The 17,628-nt window shown below is 44.8% G+C and overlaps 1 long non-coding RNA gene and 1 other non-coding gene across 2 annotated transcripts in view; both read right to left on the minus strand.

The window, feature by feature from the left end:
- Positions 1 to 15,351, minus strand: part of LOC135393570 (uncharacterized) — a 29,131-nt gene extending 13,780 nt beyond the window's left edge. Inside the window, exons 1-3 of the long non-coding RNA XR_010422673.1 lie at positions 15,059 to 15,351; positions 14,729 to 14,948; positions 1,152 to 1,243 (exon numbers count right to left, since the gene is read on the minus strand). This is a non-coding gene — a long non-coding RNA (uncharacterized LOC135393570). The remainder of the gene's footprint in view (positions 1 to 1,151; positions 1,244 to 14,728; positions 14,949 to 15,058) is intronic.
- A 1,038-nt stretch (positions 15,352 to 16,389) lies between these two features.
- On the minus strand, positions 16,390 to 16,497 carry LOC135393619 (small nucleolar RNA U13). Its single transcript, XR_010422713.1, has one exon. It is a non-coding gene; the product is annotated as a small nucleolar RNA U13 (small nucleolar RNA).
- Between the last annotated feature and the right edge of the window lie 1,131 nt (positions 16,498 to 17,628).

Genomic DNA, 17,628 nt, shown 5'->3' on the forward strand with positions numbered 1-17,628 from the left:
TTCTTCTTCTTCATCCAGCTTCATCCAGGACGGCTTCCCCACGCACTCGGCTTGCTTGGAAACTTGTTCGGATTCGGTGACGAGCTTTGACGCAATTCTGTGCTTGCTCTTTTCCGCTAGCTTTCGTTACCAGCGACTACGCGGCTTAAAAATTCGGCGTCTGAAAAGCACTGCAAATGCGTCGACACGGCATTCCGTTATTTCACGTGTAAGGCTTCTGGGAACCCATCTTGCGGAGACCTTTGCATACTGCAGCTTCCCCCGTATTATGAAATCAGCTGGACTCACACCCATTGAGTCGCCCAGCTCCTCTTTGACAGTGATTAGTCTGTTTTGAAACCTGAGGCGGGGCAGCCATTTTTGAACAGTTGTCCCGCTCAGCAAAAAAACAACATACAAATTAAAAGACCCGCACTACCACCCGAAGCAAGAATATTAGCTTGGATAGATTTATTCAACTACCCTCGTTTAAGCAATTATCCTAAAAATGCACGATGGTGTCACAGTACGTTTTTCCTTTTTCTTTTTCCCGTCAGGTTCTTTTTGTTCTTAGTAGCGCCTCAGTTCAGACAATTTTTAAAAAGACTTTTTTTTAAGGTTTAGCCTAGTTCAGATACGTTCGACAGACCACACAGCAGGTGTACCCGAACAAACCGAGTGAACATTCACTCGGTTTATTCGGGTACACTTGCAATGTAGTCTGTTCCAGAATAAACCGAGTGAATCATTCGTGGCTTCGTCAGTAATGCAAATCGTGGTCTTTCTTCGTCGGACTCTACGGCTAGCACCGGCTTCTGTCAGATGTCTTGCATATCAGACTTTGGTCCGGCCCAAACTTGAGTATGCTTCCAGCACCTGGGACCCACACCAAGCTAATCATGTCGATCTCCTTGAATCTGTTCAGAATCGTGCTACCAGATTTATTCTTTCTCGTATCCATCCAGTATCACCTTCGTATCTTGGCATGGTGGCTGCACACCAGCAGCGTAGGAAACTTTCTCGCCTGTGTCTCTTCCATAAACTATATTCGTTCAGCCACGGTGTCTGTTTGGGGGGCATCTCATCTAGATTAAACGATCCCTGTACTCACTTTCCCCTCAAACAACGACTCGTATCCATCTCCGATCATGCATCATTTCGAAGCTACTTACCTTTATTGTTAATAAGTGCACCGTTGTCAATTTGTATTAAGTGTTGGATGTTTCTTCCCCTCATGTATCGCCCCAGGAGGGTATTTCAGGTACTGAAAATAAATAAATAAATATATGTATATTAGAGTTAGTTCTTCCCACTTTGTGAGTCAACTACAGAACAGATTATAGACGTCCTCAAAATAGTGCGTAAAGCTAGCATAGTCGTCGACGACTTGTTTCGCTTTAGGCGATGCAGAAGCGCTGGCTTATGTTCGAAATGCATCATTGCGAGGCAACGTCCCGTCAACGCGTCTGTAAAGCGTGCTCTCCCGCACTGCGATCACACGTGTGGAGAAACGTACCTTACATAAGTTGCAGCTTTTATGGGTGGGCTCGAGAGATGCCTCCTTTTGGTAAAATAATGACAGTATTCGTAGAACGCTTAAAACAAAAGTTTCATTGTTGAGCAGCACCTCGAATGTCCTATTGTCCAAGTGGTCTAGACTCTAGACCACTTGGACAATAGAGGAGTGAGGTCTTCCTTATAACACCACCACCACGCTCAGCAAACTGGACAGTGTGTGCAACTGTAGAAGTACATGACGACGACGATACCTTCAGTTTTATTTTATTTTTTCTATAAACTCCTTTGGGTGCATATCTTGTGCAGCGCTCGGGGATGTGCTTCGTTTTGAGTTTGTTTATAGAAAAAATAAAATAAAACTGAAGGTATCGTCGTCGTCATGTACTTCTACAGTTGCACACACTGGCCAGTTTGCTGAGCGTGGTGTGTGATGTTATAAGGAAGACCTCACACCACGCTATGCAAAACTGTTGGAATATGTCGCGGTATACTGGGCGGAATTTCAGCTCCGGGTCTATGTGGAGAAACGTCGCAAACATTACGTTTTCACATCTGGCTTTGTTTGTCTCTCTCGATAGGTTTGTTTGTCCACTGGATTCTTGTGTGCGGTGAGAATGTCCCGTACTATTGTCGGCATGCATCCACTTCCCAAGGGTGATGTTATGGCTTGGACACCGTGCTCTGAAGCGCAATGTATACAGGGTTTTTTTTTACACATTTTTATTATTTATTTATTTATTTATGATTGTACCTCAAAAGGCCCTGTGGGCGTTACATGAGGGAGGGAAGGCAAAAAAGAAGAAAATCACATCAATGCAACAAGACATTTACAGTGAGTACAATGAGAGCAATGTGCTACAATATGAGAAATCACAAATAATAATGAACCCTAGGTATTGAGAAAGTACATTCTTGAAGGTTTCAAAATGTGTAATGGTGACCAGCGCCTGGGGAAGAGAGTTCCATTCGGTTATGGTCCATGGGATGAAGGGATCTACACCGGAGTCGGGTGACTTTTAAGGTATGATCGACCCTGGCGGAGATGTATGAGGCAGGTTGTATGAAGTTAGGGCGCAATTGGGGATTGTGGAAGAATTTGAAAAAGAGACGGAAATATCTTGGGCGTGTAGAGAGTGTTTAAGGGATGATACACTGGAAGGGAAGTATTTGTTACGAATCGAGCGGATTCAAGAAGACTGGTTAAGTTGACGTAGTGAGCATCCCAGACAGAGGAGCAATATTCGAGCTTCGGCCTGACCAATGTAGTAAACTTAAACGTAATTAAAAAACTATTAGGGCTATAGACATGCTGTTTTCACTTGTACCATCTCTGGGCCTGCGGACGTTCTTAGCCATATGTTGCTCAACCGTCAAATGACTAATTGCATAAAAATGCCAAGTTGTCCCAATGGGAAGATCTGTTCCTTTCGGTGACCTGATATTGTAGCGTTTTCAGAACAAAAACCCGTTCTGGATGTACACCAGGAACAGCCGTGTTCTACTGTCCACGGAGGATAGGCTGCCGTTGGTGTCAACTGTGTTTGTGATAAAGCAGTACCGTTTATGGAGTATTTGGACGTGCATGCCACCTTCCTTGCATAGAGCTGTTTGTGATGCCGCATTGTTCCTTGTTGTCCTCGTACATCTGATGGAAGTTCTCTGGCCTCTGCTGTAGTTAGGACATTTGAAGATGCACAATGTACACCGAGGCAGACTTTAAGCTTTTTGAATGCACGTTTTGCAGCGTCGTCTCTGACACAAGAGGAACACAAAATACAACAAGTCAGTACTCGACTCGTGCTCCGGTCCCTACCACCGCCTCAAAGAAATGATATCATCAACGTCGTTACACCAGCTTTCTTGCATTTTAATGCTTTGTTCATCATAGAATCCAGGAGCCATTTAATACAGGCGGCACCTGGAATAATCCAGGCGCCATTAAGTTTAATCCCGGTGCCATCTGAAATAATCCAGGTGCTGTTTAATTTGATCCGGGTGCCATCTGAATTAATCCATGGTGTTTTTATGGACTATAACCCTGTATTTACACGAGGGACATCCCCCCAGAAAAACTGCTGTTGGAACTCAAGTTCTGCCGTGTGTTATGTTGATAATTCGCACGGTGCCGAGATCGGGAGTTGGAGCGGGAGTATAGCAGACAACACCATTGGTCCTGTCGTCTGCTACGGAATATCTTTTGACCCAGCTGTGTGCAGGATGTGTGTTATGCCTTTTCATGCTCTTCTAACCGCAGGGAATATCCTGCAGCTGAATCGCAAGATATTTCGCATCAGATGACAGGACCAATGGTGTTGTTTGCTATGTCCGTCATGGCTTTCTACGCTCTGCTAGCTGCGGGGAATATCTTGCAGCTTTGTCACAAGCTACTCCGTAGCGGATGACATGACCAATGGGTGTCGTCTTCTAGACCTCCGCTCCAACTCCCGATATCTCGGCTCCGTGCGAAAGCTCAACATAAGACGCAGTCCCATCAGCAGCTTTTTACTTCTTCCACTGCATGCATGTGGAATATTCCCGCGTGAACACACGGGAGTGCTTAAAAGAAAACATGGATTAATTAAAACGGCACCCGTCACCTGAATTATTTCAGATTGCAGCGGGGTTAAATCAGATGGCACATGGATTAAAATGGGCGGAAAAACCTGTACTAGCGCCGCTACCATATTCGCTACTTTTCCAGTGCCGGAGTAGCGATCCCGCTATATTTGGAATTACGGTACGGAAAATATGGGTGATGGTCCGCTACCGCTACGTTGAACACAGAGGAGAAAAAGAAAGGTGGGAAAAGAATTTGTTCTTGGCATTGCTTTTACTTAATTGTTACCAGGCAGTCTGATGTCAATTTCATTAACTCTCATACGCAATCGGATATTCGGGGATAATGAGTTTGATTTTGAATGTTGCAAAAGAAATCAATCAGTTGGAAAACTAGTGTGAGCCCATTTCAAACTGTGTTTAGTAACTATATTGTTCGGAGTAGATAAACTTTTGGAACGGTGACTTTTGGAACAGAAAAACTCAACGAGGTATCTGTAGCTTCGTGGACGACCGGCAATAAACACTTGTTCGACTGCATCAGCTAAGGTCAGGGGTCATTGTCCCACACATTACTCTGACCGTTTCCTCCAAATGTACCGCCGACTTCTGTCAAGATAGAATTACCTTAGCTTAAACAGGTTGTCGAATGCGATTTACTTATTTTCTCTCATTAAATAACACTGTAGGTATATGAGCCAAACAAAATGAAGAAATAATAATATTATTCGGTAGTCAGTGTGGCCAAAAAACCTCTATAGTTGACCGCACTTGATTGATTGCCATTAGTGGTGCGTATGTGATGGAACGCATCGCATTTAGCCACGATAAAGTGAATTGCACGCTGGCGGAAAAGTATAGCCGGCGCAGTATTTACGGAACGTTTATTTCGTAGTGCATGGTATCGCGTTACTTTTCCAAATTTGTAGCGACGCTAGTACAGTGCTACTTTTTGCTTAGTAGCGGTATTACGTTAGTTCATTTTGTTACAACACTGCCCCCATCTAAAAGGGAGTATGTAGATCCAGAGTCGCATGACGTAATCGATTAGCTCGTCCACTCAACTCTCGGATCGACCCGAGTGGGTTATTATTTACTATGTTATTAATTACTCTTATTCGTTTAAACTGTTCTCCCACATATACGTGCCTCTTTATCTTCCCAAGCCTACGTCACCGTGGCTGCTGGCTCCTCGCACGGATCATATTTAAAGAGCCAAATACTTGACACGTAGGTGCACGCGGTAATCTACGAACGTGCATAGAACAGCTGTCGTAGAACGGCGGAGCGGCACAGCTGTCGTAAAACAGAATGCTGCCAGCCTCAGACATGAGCGCTTTTCGCACACGTGGAGAGGAAAATTAGATTCCAAATTCAGAAACTTTCTTCGTCACATACTTAGTAGGTAACGTCTTTTGAGACATCCTGTAATTGGCAGCACCTTACAGGAAATACCATTCTTTGTTTGCATGAGGAAGCTCAACACATTGGATGAGCGATTCACCGCCCTATTGCCTCGTGCCAATGAGCCATTAACACAAATCGAACAAGTTTAGTACAAATGATCGCATGATATAAATATGGTAGTAGACATATTGTTCCTTGTCAAAAGTTTTTATGGGTTGCAGAACCAGCGTTCATCGTGCGGACCATCCGGAAAAGGGGTGCAACTATTTTTGCAGACAGAGTTTGGCACAACTCGTGATGTAGAATGTAGAATTCGCGATTGTAAACTGGCACGTTGATCTAGAGATGGGCGGGATATGCGCACAAGTAACAACTTATATTACAGTATCGTTCCGAGTGTAGCACCATTTTTCTTTGGTTGGAACATTCCTTTCACTTATGACGCTAGATTTTGAAAATTGTGAAAAAGTGAATGGCAACGTGAATTCCTCAAATACGAAACGAGCTCCGAAAAAACATTACGCAAAAACAAGCTGCTACGATATATATAGTTTCGCTAGTGCACAAACAAACTCGGAGTGAGCAGAAATTCGTAAAATCCGTCCCGTACGCGTGGAAACGCTGTGGTTGAATACATGCCCTTCTTCACCGCTTCCGGTTTTGCAACAAACACGGTCTGCGCCAACCGCGACTGATACTGCTATCGCTTCTGATTTGAGGAGAGAGACGGCCGCCTTTTTATGGCAATTCAAATTGCCACAGAGAGGCGTACGCCTCCCGTTTTCAACAACTCAGGAAAGTGAAAGCTATCATTCTGCATGGTGGCTGGTTCCGAGCATCCTTAGTCGCGGGAGGACCGAAAGGCTTGTTTCTGTTTACCCGTGAATGTCATGTATACCCGTCCGATAATGGTCGGCAGAGTATATGACGCCCGTGTCATATAAGTAGTCGAGGAATGTTTGAAAATTTCTTTCAAATTACTTTTACACTTTGCTTTCCTCTCGTATTTTTAAAATCCTCTTCGAGGTACTAAACTAAAATAAAATACGCATTTTCTTTCCGTGTGATCATTACGTGCTCAAGACCTAGATAGGGTGAGAAGCACGAGGAATGTCAGCATGTTGGTAATCTCAGTCAATCTTAAACTTTATTTTATATGCCCATGAACAGCAGTATACGCCTTAGTAATAAGAGGCAGCGTGTGCATATAATTGAACCTCGACATCGAGAAGAACAACGTTTGCGAAAAAATACGTAACAAGCTGTGCGCCATCCATTGCCACGAATGATAGAGTTATTGCCTTTGATTCGAGGAGAGAGGAGGGCGTACGCCTTTTTGTGGCAATTTGGGTAATTGCCACAAAAAGGCGTACGCCTCCCTCTCTCCTCGAATGAAAAGCGATAACCCTATCGTTGGCGGCAATGATTGGCGTGCGGTGAAGTTCCCTTAGAAGTCGGCCCAGGACGCACATATGTCCCAGGGCGTCAGTCGTGCCCACATCTGTGAGGCCTACAACGGCGAGCTCTTTTTGCCACGAATAACGTACGTTGCTTTCTGACGAGAATAATGAAAACGCGTTTTTATCCGCCGAGAGTGAAATTTTCATTATCTATATGATGTTCCCATTCGGCCGTATGATGGAAAGTAGGAGCACTGTTTCCTCCGTCATGTATCACTCTTTATACCGAAGGCGATAAAAAAAAATGGTCGTCATAGTGTGTTTTCCCATGCGATCTAACAGTGACATGATATGGTGGGATGTTTTACACACGCTATAGGGAAAGGCTTTTCTCCTAAAACAAACGCTGTAATCCAACGCTCGCTCGTGCCTGTTAGTATACACGATATGACCTCTGTTAGAATGTGTAATATTAGCTGCGGGAAGAGTGGCTTAATTAGCAACCGATGAATTGTGTTCAATGAACGGAGCATCTACGGTTTCCCAACAAAAAGTACTACCACTGGACAAACTTAATGACTTCACCTCCTAATCAACCATCATCTGGAATGACTCTACTGATTTCTTGAAAACAGGAGGCGTACGGTTTTCTTTTTTTTTTTTTTTTTGACAGCTATGCTGAACAACAGAAAAGGCACACGTCACCTGTTTTCGAGCTTTCAGCTTAAATTCGTGAGTTAATCAAATGAACCAATAACAGAAAGGAGTCTTCAATTATATAGGTCTGGCTTACGTCAGTCGTCAACAGCAAACTAGTTCCTACCAACCTTACCATAGATTTTACACTCCAAGGAAATGTTTAACTCAAATAGAGCTCAACTCAAAAGACCAACTCCGATTGATCAATTGTTCTTACCGTCAATCCTGATTTGTGGCCAATAGAAAGTATGGAAGGTCATTGCAAAAGAAATACTCCACATAGAAGGGTCATTTTCGATATTGCAGTATAGTTTCGTTTCTCCAGCCATTACTTTCTCTCTACCAAAGTAAACAATTCCCTGGCGCGTCATTGCAATACTCGGAGCATCGAACCGTTTTCATCAACCCATCATTGTCATCTTTTCACAAATTGTTCGCTCAGTGAAAGCGTGTGTGTCATGTTGCTATGGCGTAAAAAATGTGACAATGAAAAAATGGCTAAGAAGCGAGCGAGCTGGTAAAGAACCCCGAGACTAGGGAAAACTTTCAAAACAAGAACTGTCAAAGGAACGCACGTTTAACGACCAGCATACGGGCCCGTGTTTCTTGCTTTCTTACAGACACTCGGCACATGACCCATTTCTGATGAGGCGTTATTCACGGATGCGTCACATTCGTGTGATATCGGCCGTAAGCGAACGTCTGGATTACGGAAATATTCCGCGCAATTCGCATGCTTCAACAAAATTGAAACAGAAAATGGTAGCCCCTTTTCTAGACACACGAAAGTGAAACGAGAAAAGGTGGAGTCCTTCCTTATTTTCTAACTTCCAAGAATTCCCCTCCTCCTTAGTTGTTTACATAACGATACTCAGTATAGTTACGCGTACATGGTAGTATGATATAGGATGGTATATTACTCGTACGTGGTGTCATCGCTGCTCGGATTGTGCCTCTTTCATAGAGAATTTTGCCGAAGCACGGGTCCACAAGGTCGTGTATCGAGTGATTGAAACAGAGCCGGCATATTACCGAAATTAGAATTGTTGCAAAAGCGTTATCGCGTTCCTCTGTCACCGGAGGTGACTATTGTATTGATTTGGGGAAAATGGCTATCATGTACTATTGTGCGACGACACGTGTGATCCTTTTCTGGCGACTGCCTGTAATACATGCGCTGAATACCAAGCATAGGAAACGCAACACGTGGACTCGTATCTGCATAGCTCTCGATGCAAGAGATATTTACACAACAGACTCAGAATAATTCATCTTGGCATTGTTCGGTTGCTCCTGTGGAAGGAACGAGAGAAGAGGCTCATATACATCACACATTTGCTCTTGGTTCTTAGTGTGCGAGGGGAACGTGTTAACTGCGGGAAAGGGCTCCAAACGAAAATATCAAAAACCTATCTGGTGCGAGCGGGAAGTGAAATTGGACTTGGTCATGTCGTCAGGAGTCTACCCCGCTTATTGTATTGGCATTGTATTGGCATCTGGTGTTGGAAGGTCCACCCCGCTGCCCCGCTAGAGTGTATTGGCATCAAATGGAAGGCCGGCCACAGGGGTAGGCTTCCTGTAGCATCTCAAACAGACTCGAACAACATTCTGAATACCAACTCTCGCCCAGCGACTAAGGCTGTTCAGAGATTGCAATACGTGTCCGTTTCGCCATGCAACAGTCCATGACACTGGAAAGCTGCAAGTGGGAGAACAACACGAGGATGTGGACACCTCATAGGTTAACATGGAACTTGCCATTGTCCACCCTGAAGAGAATGTCAGAGGTCATCCAGCGACGGTGAAACTCAACTGCTCCAAGCACCGCACGCTCCCTGCAAAGAACTTTGCGAATACCGGCGTTAACTAGCCAAATCACCTCCTGCACACTGCGGCTCTGCTGCGCGTGCACTCATCGACAGCGTGAAATTCACACTTGGTAGTTGATTTCGACCACCAAGAGCACAAAATGCCGCCTATCCCGCTGCGAGACAGGGAGGGGGTACAGACCACGAACTGTGCCCCACTCAACATCCGTCAGGCTATAGAGGCCTGCTACACGATGCCATAGGGCACCCGGCAACAAACATAAACCGAAAGCATGTTCTGCTGACTCCCTGTACTCGCAGAAGGGACAGCCGGGTGACGTTACACCAGAAACGGGAAAAATGCTCACGCAGCGGCAAGACGTCATGCGCTAAGCGCCACTGAAGACTGGCCCGACGGGCGTCCAGCCAGCCAGCAGTGGCCGTACGCCACGCTATGTGCCGCGTCGAGTAGGCGTCGAGTTCGGGGGTGGCCGATTAAGCGCAAGAAGTGCCATGTAAAGGCGCCGCACAGGACATGATGTTATGTCATCATCAGGGAAAGAAGCTCGCAGGCTGCGCATTGCCACAACGTGGCAAAACGAATGTCTAGACCCTGAGCAGGATGCTGCTGCTCTAGGAGCCCCGCGCTGCCCTGCTATAGAAGTGTATTGGCATCAAATGGCCCTGCTATAGAAGCACAATCACCTGGAACGATATCAGATACCGAATCTCCTTCCGAGGATGAATCTGCATACGACACAGCGAATGAACAACAGAGTTTGCGGTGCCGCCACGGAGTACGCGAATTAAGAAACAACCTGATATGTTTTGTCCTTAAGTTTTTGTTGCACTCAGTTGCCCGCGTTAACCTGGTTCCTATTCTCAAATTTGGAACTGACGGTATTGTGGTACTCGTACTGAGTGCGGCACGACAACAACTATTTCAGAATCGTTTTTGAGAACGACAAACACGGAAATGATCAAGACACGCTGCCTCAAATGATGTCGTCCTAAACTTTACTTCTGGATTGGATTACGTCAGCTGTTGAATTGATGTCGTAGTAGTTGCTTTGCCTTCTCATGCTGTGTCCCCACAGCTTGTGTTTTGAGCCGAAGCAGATTCCTTTTTTCCTTCATGCTGCTCCTACCTTTATCACTTGCAGGTTTTTATTGCCCAATACGTCTTTCTCGTTTTTAACTCAGGAAGAGAAATGCTCCTTTGCTTGGCAATTTTTATGCAAAGTAGCTTAATTAATGTGTGACACCAATGCAAACGGCCTCAATCAGGCCTCAATCTTCTCGTGTATGGATTGGAAGCTGAGTTGTATTGGGCAATCTCAGAAATTTAGGGGGGGTTGCAAAAAAAAAAAAAAAAAAACAAGGAGGGGTGGGGAGGGTTTGGGCTGGGTCTGTATTTTGCTACATACATGGATCATTTGGTGCAACATCCTCAACCCAGCCTCCCCACTTGATCGTCAGATTATTGATTGTTGTTGTTTCGTGCAACGTTCAGGAAACACCTATACCTTCAACATCCGAATGGACATCCGACCAGCACATTTAAAACTACCCATTGTTTACACTCCAAATTTGTGGTTTGCCCGAAAAAGTCTGATACTAAGAAATACCCCCGTTGACACGCTTTTCTATTTTCGTCATTTTTAATCGGCACTGCAAAGTATTCCAAGTCCAAGATATTTGAGAGCACTTCCCTATTATATATGTCGCGCGATATGACAGTTCCGGTTCCTGTCGCTGACCTAAATATGACGTGAACCGCCGCTCGCAAAGAGATTCTCTTGAACCGCCGGAAATACTGAACGACTGGCCCAACTCCAAATTGTACACGCTCCGGTTTCATAATGCACATGCTCCGTGCACATATTCTGTTCATCCGGACAACTTTGCTTCTGTTCCAACCGGTAATTATTCAGGTCCTCACCACAGCCTGTGTTTTTGTTAGGTTTGGCTCCGTGGCCCAAAATTGCAGCAAATTTTCGGCGGTGACCGGTTTGCGTCCTGAATAGACTCGGTCGGAGAAAAGCGCAATCCCGTTTCTTGGATTGATCGCAATAATCTTGGCGGCATCGTCACTCTGCGCTGCCCTGCTCCTCCCCAACTAATATCAAGTGACAAGGTCGTTTAGAGTTTATTCAGTGACGTCACACCCTCCAGAGGGCACTAGCTACGAATAGGCCAAGTCCCTCCAAGTTTGGTTCCGTTTTTTCGTTCGCTGCCATATACTATTTGAATGACTATTGACGTTGAAAACGTGGAAATTACTTGGACGTGGTACAAATAATATTCGCGCGGTACGATAACTTTGAAATACCAAATGTACGGTGAATGCAATGTGGGTGAAGGCCTGGACAGTCAAAGCCTGAGGACTAGCATTATGGCGGTAAATCTGCTAGCGACGGTGGCGCTCTCCTTCGACTGACGTCATGCGAATAAACCCTATAGTGACGTCACGCGTACAATGACGTAATGCTAATACAGTTATGAACGCGCGCAAGGGAAGCACATTGTCAGTCAGAACACGAAACATAAGCGACCAAATTGGAGTTTTTTTCTCTTTCACTTAATGAGAATGCGATTATATCTCCATCTTACACCGGATGAAATCAGTTTTTATCTCGGGCGGGGTACCAGAAATGTCGCCGAAATCCTCCGAAACAGGTGTTTCATTACTACCGAAAAACAACAACAACAACAAGAAGCATCCGTCGTGTGAGGAATCACTGTGTTCCACGAGACGGGAATGTCCTCATGGCTTGTGTCACAATGGCGTATGCACCATTCGTGACAGTGCTTCGTACGTCTCTCGTGAAACATGTTTTTATATCCATACTGCGTCATTGAATATTTGTATATGTTGCATGTATTCAAGCAACATGCTACTCGTTCATTCTGTGAGCATATACCGTGAACGTACGTGTTCTGATAAGGTTACTCCGGAGGCCAGGAGCTGTCTTCTACAATTTATGTCCTTCTGCATTTTTTTTTTAAACAGTACATACGCCCTTGTTCAGTGACGGTATCACAAGCCAGGTTGCCAACGAGACATTTTTTACTGCTTATAGGTGTACATATCCAATACAGTTTCTTTTTTTGAGATATGCGCAACCATTTAATGACTGTTGTATCGCACTGATGTCACAACGTTGTAATCGTGTGTCATTTAGGGCGACATGTTTTTAGTAATATATTCTCTGGTTCGGAAATTCGGAATCACCCTAAGGAAAGATGTACATTCAGAATTCGTATGTCTGAAAGGAAAGCAAGAAAGGCTCTGCTGAAGCGTGTGTGCTCAGAACACTCGCCAAGTGGAAACGTGGAACGGCAGCCGCGACCTGAAAAAGATACACTCTCTCATAAAATGTGAAAGTCAAAAGACTAGACCGCTATATACATTCTCACATGGTTGGTTTTGTCGTTTCTAGCTAGGGCTAATTGGAGGCAAAACCCTTCGTCATACGCAAGCCACAATGCGAGAGATCCCGATTATGCGATCGAAAACAAATGTGTTGAACCATGCACATTCATCAGCATCGCATTCAGGTTTGGTCACACTGTTATGTGAAATGATGTGTAGGAATGAAACAGGTGACAACATAGCCGAAATCCAGTGTCTTGTAAATTTACTTCGCCATTCTTGAAGCGTACCAGAATGCGCCATCAGCAAGTTACGTTTCGCCGGGACTGAAAAAATCCCACGTGAGCTCCTTTTCTTTAGTGAAAATGGCTCCCGTCATTTCAGTGCGAATTACGTTATGCATGCGATAAAAATTACTCTCACTTAGGAGCTATACGATACAATGCAATGGAAGTTGGTGGTGTTTCTCGACCACTCATCTCTATTGTACAGTGTATTCACTTACGTCACGTTGTGACGTGGCATGCTCCCACTGGTGGTCACTTTTCGTGGTGGTGGCATTGAAAGATGACTGCGTGATTTTTCAATGCGGCAACCATAGTTTTCTTAAAAGAAAATGTGAGAACGCCAATAACGAAGAGTCTTCGAGATAAAAGGAGGACGATGGACGTGACAATTCGAAACTTGGTTTTCGAGCAAACGAATATCTCGGCGCCCAAAAAGTCACCAACATGGTGGCCGTGCGTTTCACATCAGTGTTCTCGACTGTGTTTCTATCATTTTTGGTTCTTGTTCATTATCGCTAATTTATCCGTTGTTGTTGTTAATTGGTTGGAACAATGTGCGAATTAGCGTTACATCAATTTGTTTCCGTTGTTGTTCTTCGAGCAGTGCGTGTTGTTCCAGTGCAAATTTTGGTCACAGTCTCAACTTACTACTCAACTTAATGTATAGTATGTCTACTGTTATGCAGATTGTGATCTCGGACCATGATATACGTTCAAGACCAGTATAGATGAGCATTCAGTAGAGTATATGAGTGTGTCCCTATATGTATATATGGCTACCTAGGTCGCAATAAAAATGACAACGTTTTGACTTTTACTCGAACCTTTGGCTGTTATGAGACTCCTTTGGTCGTAAGGAGACACCTTCGGCCGAACTGAGATTTTGACCGTATGAAATACTTGGGGGGCGGATTAAAGGATTATTGTCCGTAATGAGACATTCGGCCTGAGCAGCTTGGTGTTTCGAGGAAGTCACATTTTGTAAAGCAATGTTGGAGTCCATGCGTCCCGACGACGACGATGATGATGATGATGATGACCTGAAAGTAAAAAGTCCTATCATTTCAGTCGCTATATGGAAGGTCAGCTTTGTCTGTGAAATCAAACGAAAGCAAGTTGGGGAGTCGGTGACCGCTGGTCTCCCAAGGCGATTATCCGTCGTGCAGATCGACTTCCATGGAAGAAGCCACTAGAGGTTGCTCACGAGGTTGATCCAGCTCGTTGGAGAGAAAAATCAGGGGTCAGTAGGACGACCCTCCAGAAATGGTAATTGGGAAATATCTAGGGCAGTCATGGGTGTGACGGAATACTCTCTACTGACCATAAACCTCCATTATATACGCTTCGATCAGAGATGTGTTTCTTTTATTAGTGCACCCATTACAGAAGAAGAAAAAACTGATTGGGTCCCCCCCACTTCCAATCCTCCTTCCAGTCCTTCCAAATTTCTCGATCAACACAGGCAGTACAAGATTTTCATTAAACAATTTCTGACACATACAAGAGAATGATACTATGTTATGGTCCGAAATGCCATCAACGACACTAATCTCATTGTCTGTAAAATGGGTGCTCACCAACACAAAGGTCAAGGATTAAATTACAACGTGTGGCTTGGTCAACGTAAGGTCATGTGTGAACATCGTATCAAAACGAATGTCAGCATTCATCTCCGTTCTGTGGGTGATAGTGACATACCTCGATTATTTTGTCTTTTCAATCCAATTTCTTCTATTTCCGGCTTTTTTGGGACACGTACTTGCCCATTAGTGATGGGCATAATGTGTTAGGAAAACACGTCTTTGCAGATGTTCAAATGCGTGGCTGACGTCATCAATGCAAACAGTTGGAGATCGGCTGTGAACTAGATGAGCAGCTGTGGCTTCCTCGCGCCGTGTCCTACTTGACTGTGTGTATTCTGTGCTTCCGGGAAAAGTGAATGACCCGGCCGAAATGTAATGTACCGAAAAGCAATATTTGAAACGACAAACGATAATGCTATTGAATATGCACCGGAAATATACTTACTGCAGGAAAATGATTTTCACCCAATGGTCCTTTTTCGCCTATACGTGTCGTATCCTAGCGGCTCTCCAACGAACCATGCTAGGTCTCCCCACTTCTGTCGTCCCCATAGCACGCCATCTAGTGAAGACGGAGATAATCCTCTCCGGCGCCTCAAGGTCATACGCATGCGCATAGGATGCGCCGGAGGACTGTGGGACTTTCGGCAGTTACCTTCTGGGAACTTTTGCGCCATTTAGGAAGGCCTTGGACACTTTTTAGTTGCGGAAATTTAGTTTTTCGATTGAACTTTGAAAATTGCTTTGATTATGCAACGTTCACCATGCAGTGCTGCATATCTTATCCTAATTTAATCTTTCAGCCCCTGAGCAGCCGTCAACCTCGCCCAAGTGAGTCCCACGCCTGGGTGCAAACGTACAAGAAAATACCTTACGTAACAAAAAAAAAAAAAAAAAAGCCGTCGTTGTTCTGGAACTCCCACTGCACACGAAACAACAAAATATGAGAAGCAGAGTGGAAAGGAGGAACGTGCGCTACGTCATTTTACGTCATGAGTGTTTCCCCCCGGCTCAGAAACTATGAAGAAGAGACTCTACATATAGACACTATTCTGCACTTGAGTATTGCCTGCGTTGCAATAGAGCTGAAGAATCACTCCTCCGCAGTCTTCGAGTGAATGTTGCACGGACACCCTCATTCCTGTATAAAACGCGCCAGCGACATTGAGCACTGCCTCCTATTCTGCAACCTTTACCTCTCACAAAGACTCATCTTCTAACGCCACTGGCGACAACTTGGCTACCCTAACGTCACTTTTGCCACCATGCTCGGCACGGTCCTGCACAACCAGAGGGCGGTTACGACTACCCTCTCGACCAGCCTCTAAGGCCATTTGTGTGTTTATTTGCTTCCTTTCTCTCTTTCTTTTTCTTTTTTTTTTTTTTGTTCTCTTTGTATGGAAGGAATAGCAAGTCTGCTTATGCCTGACTAAGCTTTCCCCGCATTTTTTTAAAATAAACATACCTCCCCCCCCCCAAAAAAAAACAAACAAACAAGCTCGTGGTACCAGACCGCAAGGTCTACAAAGCAAGCTCAGTTTAGTGAACAGGAACAGTCATTCCTGCTGCCACGCGTACGTTTTTCTGTCTGCGATTGTTTCTAGCCTGTCTTACTACCTGTGACGATATTAACTGTCAAATTAAATTTCGGCGTCGATTTCGTGTATTATTGTGTATGCCCTGAAATTGATAAGTTTATGGCATCACGAAATCGGTCGGGTCGCAGTAATGCTTGTCCGCCTCGCCCTATTCGATTAAACGAGACCCCTCAGATGGGATCAGGCGGGTCACGTGCGAAAGTCGTAACAACATTTTGGCCCTGCACGTCTCATGCACGAAGCGCATGAAAAAAGCCGCATCACTTCCCATCTGAACCAGAAGGATCTAACATTCATTACAGAGAAAAGCACGTGTTCGCTCCGTCGCGTTCGCTCCAAACGGTGAGCTATTCGTTTCCCGCGTAAATATTCTACAAAAAGCCATTATTTTACCTATTTTTTTTTCATACGAAAGCGACAAACGTATCGAAGATTAGTTCTCTTTAACAAAATACGTTCAAAATTGGCTCACTCGCACGGGAAAGAGCAAAATCTCTCACATCGAGAAAGCGTCCCTCTTATTCAAGGTCACCTCGGCGCGTCGTCTGCTATCTAGGGAACTCCTACGGATGATGTCCCCCTAGCGCTAGAGACAGTTTGGCGCGCGTTTTCGAAACCGGCCGGTTGACCTTGTTTGGGGAAAAACATTTTTCGTCAAGATTTGCGGCCGTGTTTATATGGAGACTGTACATCACAAAATGGGAAGCCACAGTGCGACGTCTGCTCTCATGAGATGGTAAAACGAGAAAGCCCGAAAAAATGCAAACCTTGATAGTTTTTTTCTTGCAGTTCTGCGAGTTCTGCGTGCGACTATATGTGACACGTGGTTAACTGTGGCATAACAAAACGGGTATAATAACGCCGTATTACCCTCTAGAACGTCTATTCGACTACCTTAGTAGGTCCGCACCGGAGTCGCAGTAGGAGGGCATGTCGTGCAAGTACGAGGGGACATTGTAAAAACAACGCTTCTGCCTCATTCAGCCCTCAGTGAGACGCCTGGGAGACAGCCCCATGTCACGTGGCTCAAAGGTTGCGCGTGACGTCATGTGCGCGCGTTTGCCACAGTGAACAACGATTTATACCGAGCTGTATCGACGTTTCAGGTTGGAGCCTAAATTCCGCGTAAAAATTAGATTTTCTGATCATCTCACGAGGGGTCCATTGAGAAAATCCGATTTCAATCGCAAGAATGTTTCCTTCTCGTTAAAGACAAATGTGTGATTCCGTCGAATAGAAGCGACGCCAACGGAAGTGTTCGTTTCGTTCTGTGACGATGCGACACTAAAGTAAGTTTAAAGTAAATTAGTTACCTAAAGTAAATTAGTACTAAGTAAATAGTGCAATTTTTTGTGTGTGTGGAACGGACTGTACAAGCTAGGTTCTGGATGTAGGAGAAATCAATTTTCAAACATTC

This window comes from Ornithodoros turicata, chromosome 4 (assembly GCF_037126465.1).
Source record: "Ornithodoros turicata isolate Travis chromosome 4, ASM3712646v1, whole genome shotgun sequence".
Lineage (NCBI taxonomy): Eukaryota > Metazoa > Arthropoda > Arachnida > Ixodida > Argasidae > Ornithodoros > Ornithodoros turicata.